The 20,372-nt window shown below is 37.9% G+C and overlaps 1 protein-coding gene across 32 annotated transcripts in view; it reads left to right on the top strand.

Moving 5' to 3' along the window:
- The window catches only part of LOC115210251 (titin), a 626,493-nt gene that overhangs the window by 236,373 nt on the left and 369,748 nt on the right, over nt 1-20,372 (top strand). The gene's annotated exons all lie outside the window — the stretch shown is intronic.

Genomic DNA, 20,372 nt, shown 5'->3' with positions numbered 1-20,372 from the left:
TTGCTTTTGTTAGCAATGTTCTACCTCAGTTAATCTTCTTGATAAACTGAAGTCCTGTGTGGAATGAAGATTGAGATTGTATATTTGGCAGGCACTTACAGTCAAGTGAAACACTCCAGGTGTCAGCAAGAATCGACAAGCTGGTCCATTCTGGTGGGCTCTCAACTTGGAGACTGTCGATTAATTGCTAGTTCATGATAAAATGACACAGGCCTGTAGGAGCCACCAGCTGGGTCCATTGAAGATATGCGCAGGGTAACAAAAGTACTTTCCACAAATTCATTAAGTGTCTGAGCATTAGTGACTTGTAGAGTTTTTGTCACTTGTCAGACAGTTATAATATCTATCAGCCAAGTCAATCGTGGAGATCATCTCATCTTTCTTGGAGAAATGCAGGCACTTTTCCTCTGTCTTATGACTACGAGGAAAGTGACTTTGGGGTGGATGCAACTGAAAGCCCTGGAGGCAGGGCTTTTCTCTTTAACTAAATCCTCATCAATTTTCTCAAGTTGCAGTGGAAAAGCGAGGGTGGAAATGGAGGTGCTGCTCTCCAGTAATTTTGTTGTAAGGTGAGCATGACCCTATTGGAAAGCTCTACTCTCGGCTAAAGGAGAGCAATGACCTTCAGTGGTCGGGATAATTTTGAAACTATGGAGTCTTCCTCTCTGGGAACCTCTTCACACATTCGTTTGTATACTACATAATTTTGATTCTTTGTAAAACCCAACACTTTGTAACCAGTCTTTTCATGTCCCTCTCTCTTGTGGCAATAATAATAAATAACCCATTATTATCATCATCATCATTATTATGGTAGTAAACTGACACAGTGGTCAGTGTCGGACAAAATGGTTAGCTCGATTTCTTCCTGCACTTTTTTTTTTTATTATTATTATATTATTATTATTATTATTATTATTATTATTATTATTATTATTTATTCATTTATTTATATATTTATTTGTTAAAGTTGCGAATTATTGTTTTCGTCATTATGATTATCAAATGTACTTTCACTTTCAGTTTAGTATGTTTCAGATAATGTTGCTAATACTGTCATGATATTAACGCTCGTGCATATATTACATATACGTAATAAATGCAACATCGCACTTCATATACACAAACATTGTTGCATAGACACACATACACACACACACATACGCGCGCACACACATTTGTGCTAACATGTGTGTGTGTCGCTGAAATTTTTCTCTTGCCTTCCATTACATACAGCTTCCAATTGACACAACAGAGAAATTTCCCTTCATCCCCACCTCTCTCTCCCTTTCACTGCCTTTCTCCCTCTCTCTCTCTCCCTGTTACTCTCTGTAGACTTCAGCTTCCAAGTGAGGAAGACAATTGCAGTAGAAAGCTTCTGTCCGTGAACACATGACTCATCTGATGTAGTCGATCTATCTATTCATCTATATCTGATGACGCTTAAGAAAAATGTCCCCTCTCTCTTTCTCTCTCTCTCTCTCTCTCTCTCTCTCTCTCCTTTCTTTCTTTCTGTCCTTTTTTTTCTCTTACCATTGATGTGGTGGTGGTAGTGGTGGCTTTTTTTTATTTATTTTTATTTATTTTTATTTCAATCATTGTAGTAACGGGGGAAGGCAACAAAAAGGGGGTGTCGTGGTGGTTGATGAACAATGAATGAGTGAGGTAGCTGGCATCTCAGATGGGACATTCTTCTGCATATTTTTTAGCCTATTGGTTTAGCTACAGCATTTGCACCGTCACTGGCCACCACCACCACCACCACCACCACTACTATCAACACCACTACCACTTATACTACTATCGGCAGCATAATAACCACTATAAAAATTAGCACTACTATAACCATCACTACCACTGCCACCACCACCACTTCTACTACTACTATTACTACTACTACTACTACTAATGCTGCTCTTAATTCCTATACTGATAGGATTACAACTATTGCTGTTAACATTATTTCAACAATTACCGTCATAATAATCATCATAAACACCTCCACAATGGCCATCACCACCACCACCACCCCTATGCCGTAGTAGTTGGCCATTCAAACTAGTTGATTGTAAGGAGTTATAGAATTGAATTTATGGGGTGAAGAGCTCAGCCATAGGGATCAGAAAAGGTCACAGATGATAGGGATAGATTGTTTGGGCCACAAATCTATCCTTGATTTGGTTTAGCTTGTATTCGGTATTCAAGCAACGTTAATAACATTTATCAATAACGGCGGCTACAGCAGTAGAAAGGGACTTCTGCATGGTTGCTCGAACCACTAAAAACGGCAGCTAGATCTCCTCAAATGACAACTTGCTATCTTAACAAGAGAGAGAGAGAGAGAGAGTGGGGGGAGGGTTGGGGGGAGAACAAACTCATTGGATGATGTAGTCTGAAAGACATTGTGTAGAATGCATTTAATCAAAGGCCTGCTCAGTCAGAAGCTGGCCTGGGACCTGTGACTAAACAGCATTAGCTACATTGGCAGCTAAAAGGCTGGAATGCCTTTGATCATAGGCTTGCTCAGTAAGGAATGACCTGGGACAAAACAACAACAACAACAAATACTCTAAAATATCAACAACAACAACAACAACAACATCATGTAGTATCCTTATTGATAGGAATAACAAAGCTTCAGTGTATTTTCTTGACCTACTCACTGCAGCTGTTAAATCTCCCTAAAAAAAAAATATAGAAAAGTCTATAGAATAATTTCTTTAGAATTCATTCATTCATTCATTCATTTACACACTGTATGTTGTGCTATATAATTTTCACCACATACTAATTAATTATATGTTTTGTCAAGATGTAACTGCTAAAGTGTCTTACAACAAAACTAATTATATCTATTCTTAAATAAGTATTTAATTCATGTGTATGGTGTATTATGTATATATATCATTGTTTATAATAATATGTTATATATAATTCATATATATATATATAATATATATATATATATATTATATATATATTATATATATATATATATAATTTATATATTTAAGTTTAATTTGTCAAAATATTTTCGTCGCTAAAATCCGCAACCTGTTCACTGACAAAAATCCGTGCTGCATCTCAGAGATGCAGCACGGATTTTTGTCAGTGAACAGGTTGCGGATTTTAGCGACGAAAATATTTTGACTATTTAAACTTAAATGTTGAAGTGAATCGAACGGCTTTTGTGCGTTTCTTAAATGGCTTACAAACACCTTCCACGCTGCAATTGTTTTTCGTTCCAGCACACGATCTCAGATCAAATCACTTGCTATGCAAGTAGATCTCTATAATTTATATATATATATATATATAGATATATATATTATATATATATATATATATATATATATATAAATTTACTTCTAATACTGGATAAAATCTTTTCAAAAAAAAATTTCAAGTGGCCAGCATATTAAAATACCTTTTAAGGTGAATATTATAAACAATTATAAATAAGAGCAAAAGAAAAAAATTTCTGTGCCAATATTCTGAGAAATAGACTTTAAATCGGCAATCACCACATAAATATATATCACTATAAATGCACATTGTGCTGAATCGAGGAAAGCAAGCTAACAGAATTTTTTTTAAATGCGTTATCTCTAAATCGAATGATTTCGGGATTAATCCATTGGATTTTTCCACTCATCAGTAGAGAATACGATAAGAAATAAATAAAATGCTTACAAGCATCCATGGGAAAAAGCAGAGGCAAAGTCATGAGTACACATAAGTACCCCAAATATATCTAAAATATAAATTCCGTAGCAATCCTCAACACACGTGCAATCGGTTCGGTTCGGGACCACAGTATAAATGTAAGAGAACCATCCGTTCGTGACCGTTGCCAGCGCCGCCCCGACTGGCCTCGTGCCGGTGGCACATAAAAGCACCATCCGTTCGTGGCCGTTTGCCAGCTCTGTCTGGCACTTGTGTGGGTGGCACGTAAAAAGCACCCACTACACTCACAGAGTGGTTGGCGTTAGGAAGGGCATCCAGCCGTAGAAACACTGCCAGATCTGACTGGGCCTGATGAAGCCTTCCGGCTTCACAGACCCCAGTTGAACCGTCCAACCCATGCTAGCATGGAAAACGGACGCTAAACGATGATGATGATGATGATGATATATATATATGTATAAATAATTTTCCTTACACACTAATCATATCTACTCTACACCACCAGATAAGTTATCCTGGACATTGGCTGTCATATAAACATCCTGATAAAGAGGATGTTTATGTGACAGTATATAAGCTGAATCAGATCCAGCTGGGTTGAACTTTTGATCTCTAGGTTGTTTGACCCATGTTTTCTATTTAGATGTCATAACTACAAAATCCTCTTAGTGCAAGATCAGAATTTGTATAGTCTTATATAAAACGAACTTCTTCGGATGCTCTATAATATGTTTGTTACTTTCCTCACAAATTTATTGTCAAATGTATATTGCTGGAGGATATATTTTCAATATCAATGACAACACTTAAACAACCTAATTTTGTGGTTTTGATGACATTTTAACTGAATTAAGGCCACTGTGGCCAAAATCACAATGCTTTTGTTGTTGGGCTTACCTATTCTGTCGAGAGGTTACAGTCCTAAAAAAGGAACCATCTATTCTTATTTACAATGACCTTTCTGCAATCTCTTAAAATTTGTTGCAGCATAAATCATTGAAAAAGCTTCTTTTTTGTTGCTCAATATGGCATCCAAATCTCTTTCAAGAATGTACAAAACCAGTGAAGATTTTTTTCATAGACTCCCCACTCAATATTTGTTGAATAACCAAATAGTTGTCAACAAAGGCCCTGCAGGATTCAAAATGGGCTCATTGTAAACCACTGACGGAAGCATGTTGTTGCTTGACTTTATGTAGCAGTCAAATTTCACTCAATAAACTCTTGTCTTTAACCCTTTAGCATTTAAACCGGCCATATCCGGCCAAAAGTATTCTACCTGTTTTATGTTCAAATTGGCCAGGTCTGGTCTCTCACACCAGCCCTACAATATCATTTTAAAAATTAACAGCTACCTCATCAAAATCTCATAGCACCAAGATAATTGCCTAATTAGTTCAAGGCAATGTGGATAAAAAAGGATTAATTTTGGCAGAATAATGCGAACACTAAAGGGTTAAGTAGGGACCACAGAAAAAAAAAACAACTAGTGAAGGGGCTTCTAAATAGATGCTTCCAAATCTCCTTACTCTTTTAACCCTTCGTTACCAACCCGGCTGAAACCGCCTCTGGTTCTGTAGTGCAAATGTCTTGTTTTCATAAGTTTTGAATTAAAATCTTCCACCAAACCTTAGTCACAATTTATGTTCCTAACACTAGCTGAATGATGACTAAGTTATTTTACTAAATTCTTTGTTATATTTTAAATAATTGAAAGAAACACAGAGCATCTCAAAATAAATACGGTAACAAAAGGGTTAAAGTAGGGATCACAAGACCAATAAAGGAGTTTTTTTAATAATCCTTCAATATGTTCAACAGACATATTGGTGGGGGTGGGTAACAAAAAACTCCCAACTGACTTTAAAATGGGATTTTTTTTGTTGTTGAGAACGAAGTTACGGGACTGCATATTTCACAATAAAGATGGCAAAAACAATGGCTAGTATGACTAACAGCAAGCGTCTTCGGCTGGCCAGCGTTGTATTATATGTCTGTGGGCTTGCTCAATTAGATTTAACTTCAACCATCAGAACAACAACAACTATTGATAACAGTAACAGCAGCAAAAATAACTGCAGATATTATTACAGTAGCAGCAACAGTGCACCAACAGTGACAAGTAGCAGCAGCAGCAACAATAACAACAACAGCGACAACAACTATTTGTCATAAGAATCATTACAATGATAGAAATAACAGCGGCAAGAGTAATCATTACGACAACGATTATTGTTTTTTGAATGGTAAAAATTGACTTGGCAAGATTTGAACTCAGAATGCCAAGAGCCAGAATAAATACCGAAACACACTTTTATTCCACCTTACGACGTAAGATTTACTGCAGCAATAGCAACTACATCAACAATTTGCTAGTAACAAGAATTACTTGAGTAGTAACAACAATTTTTAATACAACACAAACGTCACTTAGTCTGCTAAAAATAGCAGACCATTTCCCTCAAATCACATCCCTACCATCTTACAAAAAGAAGGATGCATTAAACAATGTAGTCATATATATATATATATATACACACACACACCACACACACACACACACACACCACACACACACACACACATATATATACACATACATAGGTTACTGTTAGGCTGGAGTGTGGCTCTTTGATCATGGGTCTGCTTAATCAGAGCTGTCCTGGTGTTAAACAGCAGCTCCTGTTAATATGAATTACTACAGCAGTGGAAACAACAAGGATGCTTCTCATGGTCACTTGACTTACATGAAATAGTAGTCAGATCTCCCTCAATGTTCACCTTACCATCTTTAAAAAAAAAGTAACAAATTAGATAAATGCCTTTGAAAATAAGATGAGATAGTCTTGGTTGGAACACTTTGACCATAGATTTAATCAAATGGTTGACCTGAGGCTAAACATCAATTACAGTAGATCCTACTACAGCAACAACAACAGCTAATAATTACTGTAGTAGTATTTGTAGTAGTAGTAGTAGTTGTAACAACAACAATAACTGTAGTTCCTGCATCAATACCAAGAACTGCTATTACTACTACTACCACAGTAGTCATAGAAAAGCAAGTGAACATATCCAGACACACGCACATACACTTGCATATTTGACTTGACCTTGACCTCTATTACAATTCATTTTCAAATCTCATTGGTCAGACGAGATGGATGACACCTCTCACTTGCAATGTCTTTGTATTCATTCTGTAAAAAAAAAACATAATACACATATAAATAAAAGCATCTTGTTGCTACAAGGCTCCTCACATCAGTTAAACCTTTAATTAATATTTTCTGTAGAAATACACTGCCTTTTTGTTTTGTTTCAATTAATTTTCAGAATATTGAGGAATTAATGTTTGGAACATAAATTAACATAAATTAACATAGACTGTAAATGAGGAAGTTCCTATCAGAGGAAAAGGAACTGGAAGAGGAATCAACGGCTCTTAACTGCTAAGAATATGGCACAAATGAATCCAAAGGCCCTGTAAGAGTACAGTGCTAATACAATACTGAATTATATGTAGTAAATATTGTTTTACCTAACTGTAGTTAAAAGAAGGTCACAGAGAGAGGAATAAGAAGCGTCATTGCCTGGAATGTGGTACATGTGAATCCAAAAACCCTCTTTAGTGTCACATGGTCACAAATAATTATGTGTCAAGTGCTTTTCTCTTTCCCTCCCTCCCTCCCTCCTCTCCCCCCTCTCTAGTTGTAGACCTGTATTTCTATCTAATTCTGTATCCCTTATTAATGTGCTCCCCTTTCGTCCCTGTTTTTGTTGTCTTCCTCCCCATCTCATCTCTAACTTAGTTCACCTCTTTGCCCTTACATAAATATATGCAGATGACACAAACCCAAATACAAATCCATGTGCTCTCTCTCTCTCTCTCTCTCTCTCTCTCTCTCTCCTCTCTCTCTCTCTCTCTTCTCTCTCTCTCTCTCTCTCTCTCTCTATCTCTCTCTCTCTCTCTCTCTTCTCTCTCTCTCTCTCTCTCTCTCTCTCTCTCTCTCTCTCACACACACACACACATCTGCAAAATGTACACCTGGACACACATACACACAGTCACCACCATGTTCTGGTATTCTCTTTCTTGATAAGTGTCCCGTCTTCATTTTGTGTGCATCTGCTGCAGAATGTACGTGAATGCACACTTGCATGTGTGGCTACTTGAATGTTTCCCCATCTCTATGTATGGGTGCCCAGCTGTTTCACATTTCCATGTGAGGGTGTTTTGACAGCAACACCTATATACATGGATGTGCAACTGTTGCACATCTCTACCTTTGAGTCAGATGTGTGCAACAGTTATCTGTGATGGTGCCTCTGTTGTACACGTTACTGCATCGGTAATTGTGTATCTGTAGCACTTTACTGCATAAGTCATCGTATATCTATAGCACATAGACTGCTACATGACTGGCTGTTCATGTTTCACATGGACTGCTGCATGACTACGCATCTGTTGCACATGGACTGCCACATGATTGTGTATCATTTGCACATTGATTGCTACATGATTGATTTTGTATTTATTACATTTTGCGTGGGTGTATATCTCTATAGTTGATACATCTATCTACTTGGTTTGAGGATGGTTTGACTGCTTTTTAAACAAATTTTTTTGAACCAACAATAAGATACCTAACTGTATTGAACCCTTTACAGCCTTTCATGTGACCCCTATTAAGCTGTTGTGCATGTACTGGGCAGTAGTATTATTGAAGTTTAAACTAAATCAATCTTGGTTTGACCCTTCTGTTGCCATATTATTATTGAAGTACATCTTCTTTTATTTCTATTGATTCTGGAAATAATGAAAAATACAGAAAAATAACTTTGCTGTTACCAAGCCAATGTCTGGAACATAAATTGGCTTGAGATTTTAGAGGAAAATTTTATATTCATATCACTTTAAAACGGGGAGTTTGTACCATAGAACCAAGGGTGGTCTTAGATGGATTGGTAACGAAAGGGTTAATATTTCTTAGGAAGACTTGAGTCAGGTGGGGAAGGAAATGTCAATGGGAGAACAGGGTCAAGGTAGGGAAGACCTGTTACATCTGAAGCCTCTGGAATCTGATGTAGGTCTTTTCTCTGCTGAACCTTGATATATTCACCACTTCCTACCTTCTATTGCACATCCTTTATCACAAACCCCACTTTTAGAACAAGAAGTTATATTGATATTTTGCCCCAATTCTTTTTCATTTCTCTTATTTTTCTTCCTTCAATTGTCTCTATTTTCTAGTTTCAATTTTCTTTGCCTCACACCTTTCCCCTTTCTGTGTTCTTCTCCATCCTTCTTCTTTTTACTACTTGTTTCTTTTGTTTCTCTCTCTTTAACCACCACTACCACCATCGCTGTCATTAGCAGCACCACCATCATCATCATTATTACTGATAGTAGTAGTAGTAGTCACAGCAGCAGCTTTAGTAATTAGTTGCTTTGTTCGTTCAATCTTGATTAAACAGACATCTCATAAAAGTCTCTCCAATTGTGACCTTCCTGTTTGTCCTATGTTTCTTGTACATTTGCAAATGTCTCCCTTTTTTTTTAAGGTGGCAGTATGTAGTATAAGGGAGATTTAGCTGACATTTTTAGCAAATCTAGTGACAACATAGAGACTATCAAATTGAAATTATAGCAGCAGCAGTAGTAGTAGTAGTAGTAGTAGTTGTTGTTGTTGTTAAAGCAGAAGCACTACCACTACCACCAACAAATGTAATGATAAGAGCTATTCTGCTAATTATATAATTTGTAATCTAATATAGAAGAACCATGGTGTCTAGCAACCAAGTGGAAACCCTTTAGCTGTTGCCCTTCCAGTTGTCTTATCCAGCCATATTTTCCATTGAACACACACACATGTATACACACATTCCTACTGTTGCTTTGGCTGTTTATGTGTATAATAAGTGTGTGTGTTGTCTAGCAACAACTGCAGCATCACAGCCTTTGTTGAGATGTAATGGAGATGATCAGGCAATATTTCCTGTAACAGCAGGAGAGAGATCTTCTCGAATGTCATAAATCAATTAGAACCACCATATTTAAAGTAATGAGCCCAAGGATCTCTCCTTTCTGTTTCTGAACACTGAAGACATTGTACAATCTGTTGCTTGACCCCTTTTATTCTCAATAGTAACTTGGGCAAGTGTCTTCAACTATAAGCCTCAGGCTGACCAAAGCCTTGTGAGTGGATTTGGTAGGCGGAAACTGAAAGAAACCCGTTGTATATATCATCATCATCATCATCATTTAGTGTCCGTTTTCCATGCTAGCATGGGTTGGACGGTTCAACTGGGGTCTGTGAAGCCAGAAGGCTGCATCAGGCCTAGTCAGATCTGGCAGTGTTTCTACGGCTGGATGCCCTTCCTAACACCAACCACTCCGCGAGTGTAGTGCGTGCTTTTTACGTGCCACCCGCACAGGTGCCAGACGGAGCTGGCAAACGGACATGAACGGATGGTGCTTTTACGTGCCACCGGCACGGAGGCCAGTCGGGGCGGCGCTGGCAACAGCCACGAACGGATGGTGCTTTTTACGTGCCACCGGCACGGGAATATGTATATATATATATATGTTTGTGTCTGTGTTTGTCCCCCCAACATCGCTTGACAACCGATGCTCGTGTGCTTACGTCCCCGTAACTTAGCAGTTCGGCAAAAGAAACTGATAGAATAAGTACTAGGCTTACAAAGAATAAGTCCTAGGGTCAATTTGCTCGACTAAAAGGCAGTGCTCCAACATGGCCACAATGACTGAAACAAGTAAAAGAGTAAAGACTAATCTGCAATAATGGCCTATGCAAATAAATTTTGAATGATTAATCCCTAATTCTTTGAAATTATCTCCCTCCACTTTTTTTTACTGGTGAGGAGTCACTAACAGTTGCTGTTAGGTTTTTGTTTTCTTCCTCCTGCTAAGAGGTAGATTTCAATTGGGAATGTTTTGCATTAAGCACATCATTCCATGACTTTTATCAGTATGGGTTTCTGCTGATATTATATGTATTGGCAAAGCATGAATGATAGAACATACAGCATTTCTTTCCTAGCTTTCATGTTCATGAACTACTATAAAGAATCAACTTAACGAGGGAGCTTTCCATGTAGTGGCATGCATGGTCCGCTAGAAACAACAGAAAAATTTTACTCGTATCACACACTGCCATCTTGGAACATCTGTTGTAGTAATTGTTATTTAGTTTCAGGCCAGCCTTGAACCATCAAACCTATGATCAAAAATATTCCAACCATGACCATCTCGTCTTTTATTCAGTATAGTACAGTTTTTAATGTGTCCTTCCTTTATTATTTTCAAGGGGATTAGGAATGATTTCTCTTAGGTCAAGTAAGCACACAGATTGGCTTGTATGACTTGTTGTTGTTGTTATTGTTGTTACAGCTATTATTGGATAGGCGTATCAGTGAGTCATAATAAATGTAGTGGAAGATAATTATTATCATTGATTGGCATCAGACCAGATGAAAAAAAAGAGAGAGAGATTCTGCTGTGAGGACAGAACTTACTAGAAATTGACATGTACTTTGGCTTTTTGCAGCACTGCTATCAAACCATTTGTGATTGGCATCATACCAGATTTAAAAAAAGAAAAGTGAGAGAGGATTGATCTTCTGATGAAAGCAGAACTTATTTTGTTTGGCATTTCCAAACCCATTTTTTGAATCCTTAAGATAAATATGTAAATAACTAAATTTTGGAGTGCTGAGTAACTGACCTTGTATACCAAAATATTATTTGGAATTAATAAAACTAGTAATGGTAGTGATTGTTGTTCAAACCCAGATCAAATGTACTCCAGTCGTGACCATCCCTTTTGGGTGGGGTGTTATATGCAAACACATTGGATAAAATTATTTTTGATTTTTTAGGATGATAAGAAGTGAGATGAGTCAGGTTTTAGCTGCTATTTCTCGCAGCTTTTGTGACTGTAGATAGGTTCTCTCCTTAAAAGTCATATTGGTTTGTGTTACTGACTTACTCAGGTTTCTAAGCTCATCTTGTTTCACTGACAACCAGAGTGCAATCCTACTTTTGTTGAATGGTTAGGCAGAAGGACATATATACAGTTGTAAAAATAATCATTCTAATAGTGGTGGGGTGGTCTAAATATGTTGTCTGGGGAGAGTCGTATTGTCTTAAAGCCTTATCTAATACACTCACTGGTTTGATTTCCAATAATTTATTATTTATGTCTTCCAAAATTTTGGACAAGGTTGCAAAAAAGCAAGGAAAATATTGGAAGAAAAAATATGAGTGGAAATCAAACCAGTGAGTGTGTTAGATATAATAAGGCATTAAAACAATATGACTCTCCCCAGACACAACATAATTTGCTTCAACACACAAATTCACATAAAGAATCTTGCAAACTAGATACAAAACTGAAGTGGTCTAAATAATACCACATAAATGGCACCTGTGCTGGTGCCATGTAAAAAGCACCCAGTACACTCTGTAATGTGGTTGGCATTAGGAAGGGCATAATAAGGCGGCGAGTTGGCAGAAACGTTAGCACGCCGGGCGAAATGCTTAGCGGTATTTCGTCTGCATTACGTTGTGAGTTCAAATTCCGCCAAGGTCGACTTTGCCTTTCATCCTTTCGGGGTCGATAAATTAAGTACCAGTTACGCACTGGGGTCGATGTAATCGACTCAATACCTATGTCTGTCCTTGTTTGTCCGCTCTGTGTTTAGCCCCTTGTGGGTAATAAAGAAATAGGCATTAGGAAGGGCATCCAGCCCTACAAAGCCATGCCAAAACAGACAAATGTGGACAGGTGTAACTCTCCAGCATGCCAGTTCCTGTTAAATCATTCAACCCATGCCAGCATGGAAAACAGACTTTGAATGATGATGATGATGATACAATTCATAGAAACAAACTCAAAATAGTATTCCAGTGTTGAGAGGCTGGAATTTTGAAACGGCACAGGCATAAGCATGTGGTCAAGAAGTTCACTTCCTGATTGCCCATTTCTAGAATTTTATTAGGTTACACCCTTGACAAGTGTCTTCTAATATAACTTCAGCATGACCTGTGCCTTGTGTGCATGCAAAGGAATATGGCCTAGTGGTTAGGATGTTGCACTCGCAATCTTGTGATCATGGTTTCAGTTCCCAGATCAACAGTGCTTTGTGTTCTTGAGCAACATGCTCCATTCCACTCAGCTATAAATGAGTAGCCCTACAACAGACTTGCTGTTCCATTTAGGGGAGGATCTTGGCCAGTGGGCTGGCATCATCCACAAGCTACAACAATGTGAGGAAGCACATTGTGACCAGTGGTGTATAACGTCTCATGGTCTGGTTGATACAGTGGTGCACGTGTGTATCCATTAGTCTAGGATGACCATTCAGCTGTACATGTATGCACAGAATAGAACAAGATATTTTGTTCTTTATTTTTTTTTTGAGGAAGACTAGCAGTTATCCATGTGTTCAAGTTTCTCCTCTCCATGCCACCATTGTTCATCCAATGACCCGATGATGGCATGACTCGGTGCAGCTTCAATACCAGTGTTGTCATAGGCATTGGTGTCAGAATGCTAAGTGTGTCTGTGTAAACCAGTGTGTTTAGTTGCATCTCTTCAGATAGAGAGATCAATGAAATAAATAGCAGATAGAAATAAAGTACCTGGGTTTCTACCATCAACTAAATTCTCAAATGTAGTGCTCCAGCATGGCAGTAAAATAAATTAAACCGTCAGTTTTTCTGCTTTCTAACTTCAACACAGTTTTTTGAGTAAATTATCACTAAGTACCTAGGCGCAGGAGTGGCTGTGTGGTAAGTAGCTTGCTAACCAACCACATGGTTCCAGGTTCAGTCCCACTGCGTGGCATCTTGGGCAAGTGTCTTCTGCTATAGCCCCGGGCCGACCAATGCCTTGTGAGTGGATTTGGTAGACGGAAACTGAAAGAAGCCTGTCGTATATATGTATGTGTGTCTGTGTTTGTCCCCCTAGCATTGCTTGACAACCGATGCCGGTGTGTTTACGTCCCCATCACTTAGCGGTTCGGCAAAAGTGACCGATAGAATAAGTACTGGGCTTACAAAGAATAAGTCCCGGGGTCGATTTGCTCGACTAAAGGCGGTGCTCCAGCATGGCCGCAGTCAAATGACTGAAACAAGTAAAAGAGAAAAATAAAAGTGAAAAGTACCTAAATTACGAAGCCTATTGAACTGTGAGAATTATTTCTGTTAACTTAATGTATGACTACCATAGAACGGGCCACAGTAGCACAGCTGTCACCAAAATTTCACCATTCCGTTGACCTTGATTCGTCATTTGCTTGACATTTTCTTGTTTCAGCTTTTATTAGAACTTGTGACAGTATTTAACCATGCCTCCTCCAGTTAACGATTGACAAGTGCAATGTCAGGGCTGTCTGTTCAATCCTCCTTCCGTCATCACAAACATGACAGTTGTGACTTTGTTTCATTTCCTGCATTAATATTGTCCTCTAGTCTAGAAAAGAATGCATTTCATAACATTTATCCCCAAACTTCTTTAAATCTCAGATACATACATGAACTATTCAAGCTGATGAGGGAGTCTCTATGCAATGACATTCATAGCATGCTAGAAATAACAGCTAAATCTTACTTAAATTCTGCCTTGCTATCTTAAAATTAGGGCACATTAAATAGACTATATCTGAAAAAAATAAAAGTGGTATGGGCATTACTAAAATGCTTTTCATTATACATCAGAGCTGACCTGGGCCAAATCAATATCACCCAAAAGAAAAAAAATTTATAAAAATGTCCAGAAATATCAATAAAGCATTACAAATTTATATTTCATGTCACAGATGTTTTGTGCATTTATGCTGTTGATTTAGGGAAATAATTGAATACTTAAATATTGAGAAAGAGTTTAAAACAAGTTTGCATAAAATGCAAATCTTGTATTCATTGTCATCATCACCGTCATTTAACATGTCCACGTTTCCAAGTGTGCATGGATCAAATATAATTCATTAAGGCAGATTTTCTATGCTCAGATGCCTTTCCTGCCACCAAACCTCACTTGTTTCCAAGTAAGTTAATATGTACCCATAAGTTAGGTTTTTTTTATTTACTTTTGTTTTTGTTTGGTTTTTTTTTTTTTCCTTTTTTTTCATATAAGACTAGAAATAACACTTTTTTTGCAACCGTCTCACAGCCTAGATAAGGGAACACATATACACAAGCACACACACACACACACACACATATGACTGGCACTTTTCAGTTTCTTCCAACAAAATCCACTCACAAGGCTTTGGTCAGCCTCAGGCCTTTAATAGAAGACCCTTGCCCAAAGTATCATGCAATGGAAGTGAACTCGAAACCACATGGTTGGGAAGCAAGATTCTTAACCACACAGTCATGCCTCTCTTTATTATAGAAAATGAACTTCCAGTCAGTTTAGCTTCCAAAATTATTCAACAAACTTCTTTAGTAAAAATTCCTGGAAAGATATTTTTAAAGCATAATGAAAAATTGATGTTATACAAATGTGTGTGTGTGTGTGTGTGTGTGTGTGAGAGGGAGGTAACAGTATTATGTATCACATATCTGTACCTAAAGATTTTGTAAAATCAACCTTATGCTCCTCAGACTCTTGAGAAGAGCAAAAGAAGTTTATAATTTCTACTTGTGTAGATGGAGAATTTTAGTGAGTGAAGGCTGAACTATCTAATGAACATTCCTGTGTATGTGTTGAGTGGTAGCATCCCGAATGTGTAATTGGTATTCTAGTTTGGTAATACATGGTTGCTGTTAAATCTCCCTCAAATCACACCTTTCTGTCTTCTTAAAATTAGAAGGACTCTTCGGTAATCTAGTCTTACATACATAAGTACGTGTGTGTGTGTGTGTGTGTGGTACACTCATTATTATATATTTCTTTACTACCCACAAGGGGCTAAACATAGAAGGGACAAACAAGGACAGACAAAGGGATTAAGTCAATTATATCGACCCCAGTGCGTGACTGGTACTTATTTAATCGACCCCGAAAGGATGAAAGGCAAAGTAGACCTCGGCGGAATTTGAACTCAGAACGTAACGGCAGACGAAATACGGCTACACATTTCGCCCGGCGTGCTAACGTTTCTGCCAGCTCGCCACCTTATTATTATATATTGATATACTGTTTATTCACTAGGTAGGTAGATAGATAGATAGATATGTATATATATATGGTGTGTGTGTGTGTAAGGGCAGTCTCTGTGCAGTTGCTTGACTTATTAGAAATGTACCTAACTCTGCTTCACATTACATGCTGCTGTCTTAGGTAAAATAAAGACACACTAGATAATGTCATCCTAGATAAATTGTGTCTTCATAAATGGTGGAATGGCCACAACTGGAACATCTTATGCTAATAAATGTGCTGGATTAAGACTGATCCGAGACTGTAGCCATTCTCTCTCCAATTCACACACTACCTGTGCCGAAAACTCAAGGTCACTTTGTAGAATTCATACTCCTTCTGAACCAGAATTGAACCCACGTCCAGAGTTTTCACTGTATATTATACAACCTTCTTTATATATATATATAATAAACATGTATAACGTTCAGTTTACTATATGGACTACAGAGTTTTCCCCCTTTTGAACAGGTTTTTCTTTCCTCTGCGCATCAGTGTGTAGTGATGTGTGTGCATTGGGGCAGGGCGTGCAGTGTGTTTTTAACATTGCTATTTGTATACCTGTGGGTGTAAGAAGCATGCATGAGTTCCTCTTTGTATATGTGTGCATTTGTGTGCATTACTCTTTGCATCCTTCTGTGTGCTATAAGTGTTTCTTGCTACTTATATACTACAGTTGATGGTTGTAGTAATTTTAGTGGAACTAATAGTAATATTGGTAATGGTAGTGGTGTAGATTTTTTTCTTTGTTTTTTTCAGTTTTTTTTTCTATTTATGTTTTCTTCTAAAATAACTAATGTATGTATTCCTGATAGCTATTACTACCCATCATTACTACTACTACTACTACTACTACTACTACTACTACTACTACTATAATGCTCAGCTTCTATTTTTAAGCTAGTTAATGATAATTAGCTTTCCAGATGTAATTCATTTTTCACTTTCAGTTTTTGTTGTTATTGAAACCACACACCCCTGGTTAACGCCCAGCCACGTACACTGATATTAAGTTTGTGGGGTGAAGCTAACGGCATTGGTACAGAGAATAGGTAATCCTCACCTGAGCTAGCTGTCATCTATGTAGCTGCTATTATCTTCCGTAGCTGTCATCACTAACATCACCACAAATCCAGTTTTATGTTTGGAAGTCATTCACTATTTTCTTTCATTTTTTTTCTTCTGTCTTTCTTGTTTACTGCAATTCATTTCAGTCTAAACTTGTGATTATGGATTCTTTCCACTTTTCTTTCCAAAACAGCATCACATGATACTGAATATATGACTATAGAAAACAGGTATATCACACTTACGCAGTGTAGCTAGCCTGATGTTCTCTGCATAAATTACATCAGTGAGTGTAGATAGCTGTTCTAGATTGGGTGCCTCTGTAACTAGACAGGGCATGTCAGGAACTGAGAGGTTAGCAGCTCATATTCTACCAATGGCACTGTGATACTTGTTTATACCTAAGTGGCCCAACTCACATGGGTGTAGATAGGTAGCACATGATAGGAATAATGCTAAAACTGGTTTGTTAGCTTAAGCTTAAAGTTTTCAGTTTAAATCCTCCAGAACGATGAAGGAAGCACTTTTGTACTTTGTCTCAGATCAGGATTCTCATAAGCATTTTGGAGTCACCTTACCAATAAATTCAGACCCTGTTGCCAATTGAAGGTTATCGGTGATCGGCAATCTGTTCTATACATTAAACTCTCTACAGGTGGGTCAATTACCACCGGACTGAACATCTTCCTGTACCACAAGAAATACATTCACCAGTTATACATATCAATGTGGAGGATACCAGCCTGGTATGGATGGAAGCACTCCGTCGGTTCCGACAACGAGGGTTCCGGTTGATCCGATCAACGGAACAGCCTGCTAGTGAAATTAACATGTAAGTGGCTGAGCACTCCACAGACACGTGTACCCTTAACGTAGTTCTCGGGGATATTCAGTGTGACACAGAGTGACAAGGCCGGCTCTTTGAAATACAGGTACAACAGAAACAGGAAGTAAGAGAGAGAGAGAGTTGTGGAGAAAGAGTACAGCAGGGATCACCACCATCCCCTGCCGGAGCCTCGTGGAGCTTTTAGGTGTTTTCGCTCAATAAACACTCACAACGCCCGGTCTGGGAATCGAAACTGCGATCCTGCGACCGCGAGTCCGCTGCCCTAACCACTGGGCCATTGCGCCTCCACACCAGCCTGGTATATAATTGTCCTAATTCACTGAGGAATGTTTTGCGATATCATATATTGCTTTTAAATTTTGGTACAAGGCCATCAAGTTTGGAGGAACAGATAAGCTGGTTATATTGACACTCCAACCCCCCCCCCCTATACTAATTTTAACGATCCCATAAGGATGAGAGGCAAAGTCAACCTCAACAGAATTTGAATTCCAAACATAAAGATGGACAAAATGGTGCTATTGTTGATGACTCTTTGGATATAGATGATCAAAGAAGCCATTATTTTTTTATGCCTTGTTAAATTCTGAGTTCTCTCCCTACCAAGGTTCAAATTCAGCTTTCATTCTTCAAGGGTTTGATAAAATAAGTACCAGTTGGATATTAGGGTTCATTAAATTGAACTACACTCCTTCTGTCTTAAATGTATGTCTTTTTACCTGTTAGATATTTTTCATCATTATTATTATTATTATTATTATTATATTATTATTATTATTATTATTATTATTATTGTGGTTAGCTGGCAGAACCATTAGCACACTGGACAAAATGCTTAGCAGCGTTTCATGTCTATATATTCTGAGTTCAAATTCCACCAAGGTCAACTTTGCCTTTCGTCCTTTCAGGGTTGATATGTACCTTTCAAGTACTGAGGTCGGTGAAATTAATTAGTCCCCCTCCTCCAAAATTTCAGGCCTTGTGCCTGTAATAGAAACACTTTGTCTTTCATCCTTTTGAGGTCGATGTAATCAACTTACACCACCTCTTCTTAAAATTTCGGATCTTGTACCTATAGTAGAAATTATTGTTTTATTTTGTTTTTGTGTAACTCATCCTTTGATAGTGTCCTTCATGTCTTGGGTGCTTGTGGCCAATAAAAGAAATCTTGTTATTATTATTATTATCATTATTATTATTAAAGCGGTGTGCTGGCAGAATCGTGAGCACACCAGGCAAAATGCTTCACTGCATTTCATCCATCTTTGCGTTTTGTGTTCAAATTCCGCCAAGGTTGACTTTGCCTTTCCTCCTTCTTGGATTGATAAAATAAGTGCTGGTTGAGCATTGGGGTCAATGTAATCAACTAGCCATCCCTCCCCCTAAATGGCTGGCCTTGTGCCAAAATTATCATTATTATTATTCTGAAAGACTCTCGGATAGTTCTTAATTACCGGTTATTCTTTGCTTGAAAGCAGTTACTAACAAATTACCAAAGGTTTCAAGTAGTGCTTTCTCCTGTGGCTCGAAGAGACGATACTCTCCTTAGAATGCGAGCTGTACTCAATAATGCTGTCTTCTGGATCACTTTGAGCCTGAGAGCAGCTCCAATATTCTTAATATGTTTTTCAAAGCCCTTGGAAACTGCTCATTACTTTCCTCATGCCGCATAACTTTCCTATCTTGTCCTGAGCAGTGGCTGGTATTTCTCAGTCTTTTCTGTTTCCATACATTTCACCCTTGAATCGCCCTTTTATAGATGAGCACGATATCTGGTCATCTCACTTCTATGACTTGGTCATACTGCATGTTAAAAATCTCAGAGTATTTTGCAATGTTCATTTTCCATTACTCCCTCTGGCTTCTGTTCATGCTATTGCTCAGCTCTCTCGAGGTTTGCTTTACCGCACAACAGCCAGTGGACTTCTCTGGCTACCTTGTTGTGTCTCCTTTTATATTCGTGCTGTGCAAGCTTACAGCACTCACTAACAATATGGCTTATACTTTCTCCCTTCTCAGAGCACATCCTACACAGTGGCGATATCATTATTATTGTTATCATCATCATTATTATTATTATTGTTGTTGTTGGTTTCATACCTGGGTATAATTTCAGCAGCAATTACACCCTTGGTGCTGCTATTTGTTCTAATTTTTTTTTTCTTGGTGTATATGTGCTTTTACACAACTGTATTTTTGGGGTATGTTATCTATATTTATACTGTATCTGTATTTGTTTATGCATATATATATATATATATATATATATATACACACTCAGGCAAATGTATATTTATGTACATGTTTATCTGCATGTATATAAATTATCAAAAAATTTTTTTTTACTTTTCTACATTTACTTGTGTATATACATGTACACACACACACACACACACACACACACATCCGTGCTTGTTTGTGTAAGCGTCTGTATGGACATTTGTTTGTCAGTATGTAGGCTCTTGTGTGTGTGTGTGTGTGCATTGGTGGTGGGGGGTGATAATTTGTAACACCCTCTTAAAAGATGGCTTATGAAAGAACATAACTAATGTGCTCACCGTTTCCACAGACCTGAAGCATCAGCTGGGTGTACAGTT

The sequence above is a fragment of the Octopus sinensis genome, linkage group LG4 (assembly GCF_006345805.1).
Source record: "Octopus sinensis linkage group LG4, ASM634580v1, whole genome shotgun sequence".
In the NCBI taxonomy this organism is placed as follows: domain Eukaryota; kingdom Metazoa; phylum Mollusca; class Cephalopoda; order Octopoda; family Octopodidae; genus Octopus; species Octopus sinensis.
Note: the sequence above shows the minus strand (reverse complement) of the source record. Positions and strands in the feature narration are given on the sequence as shown.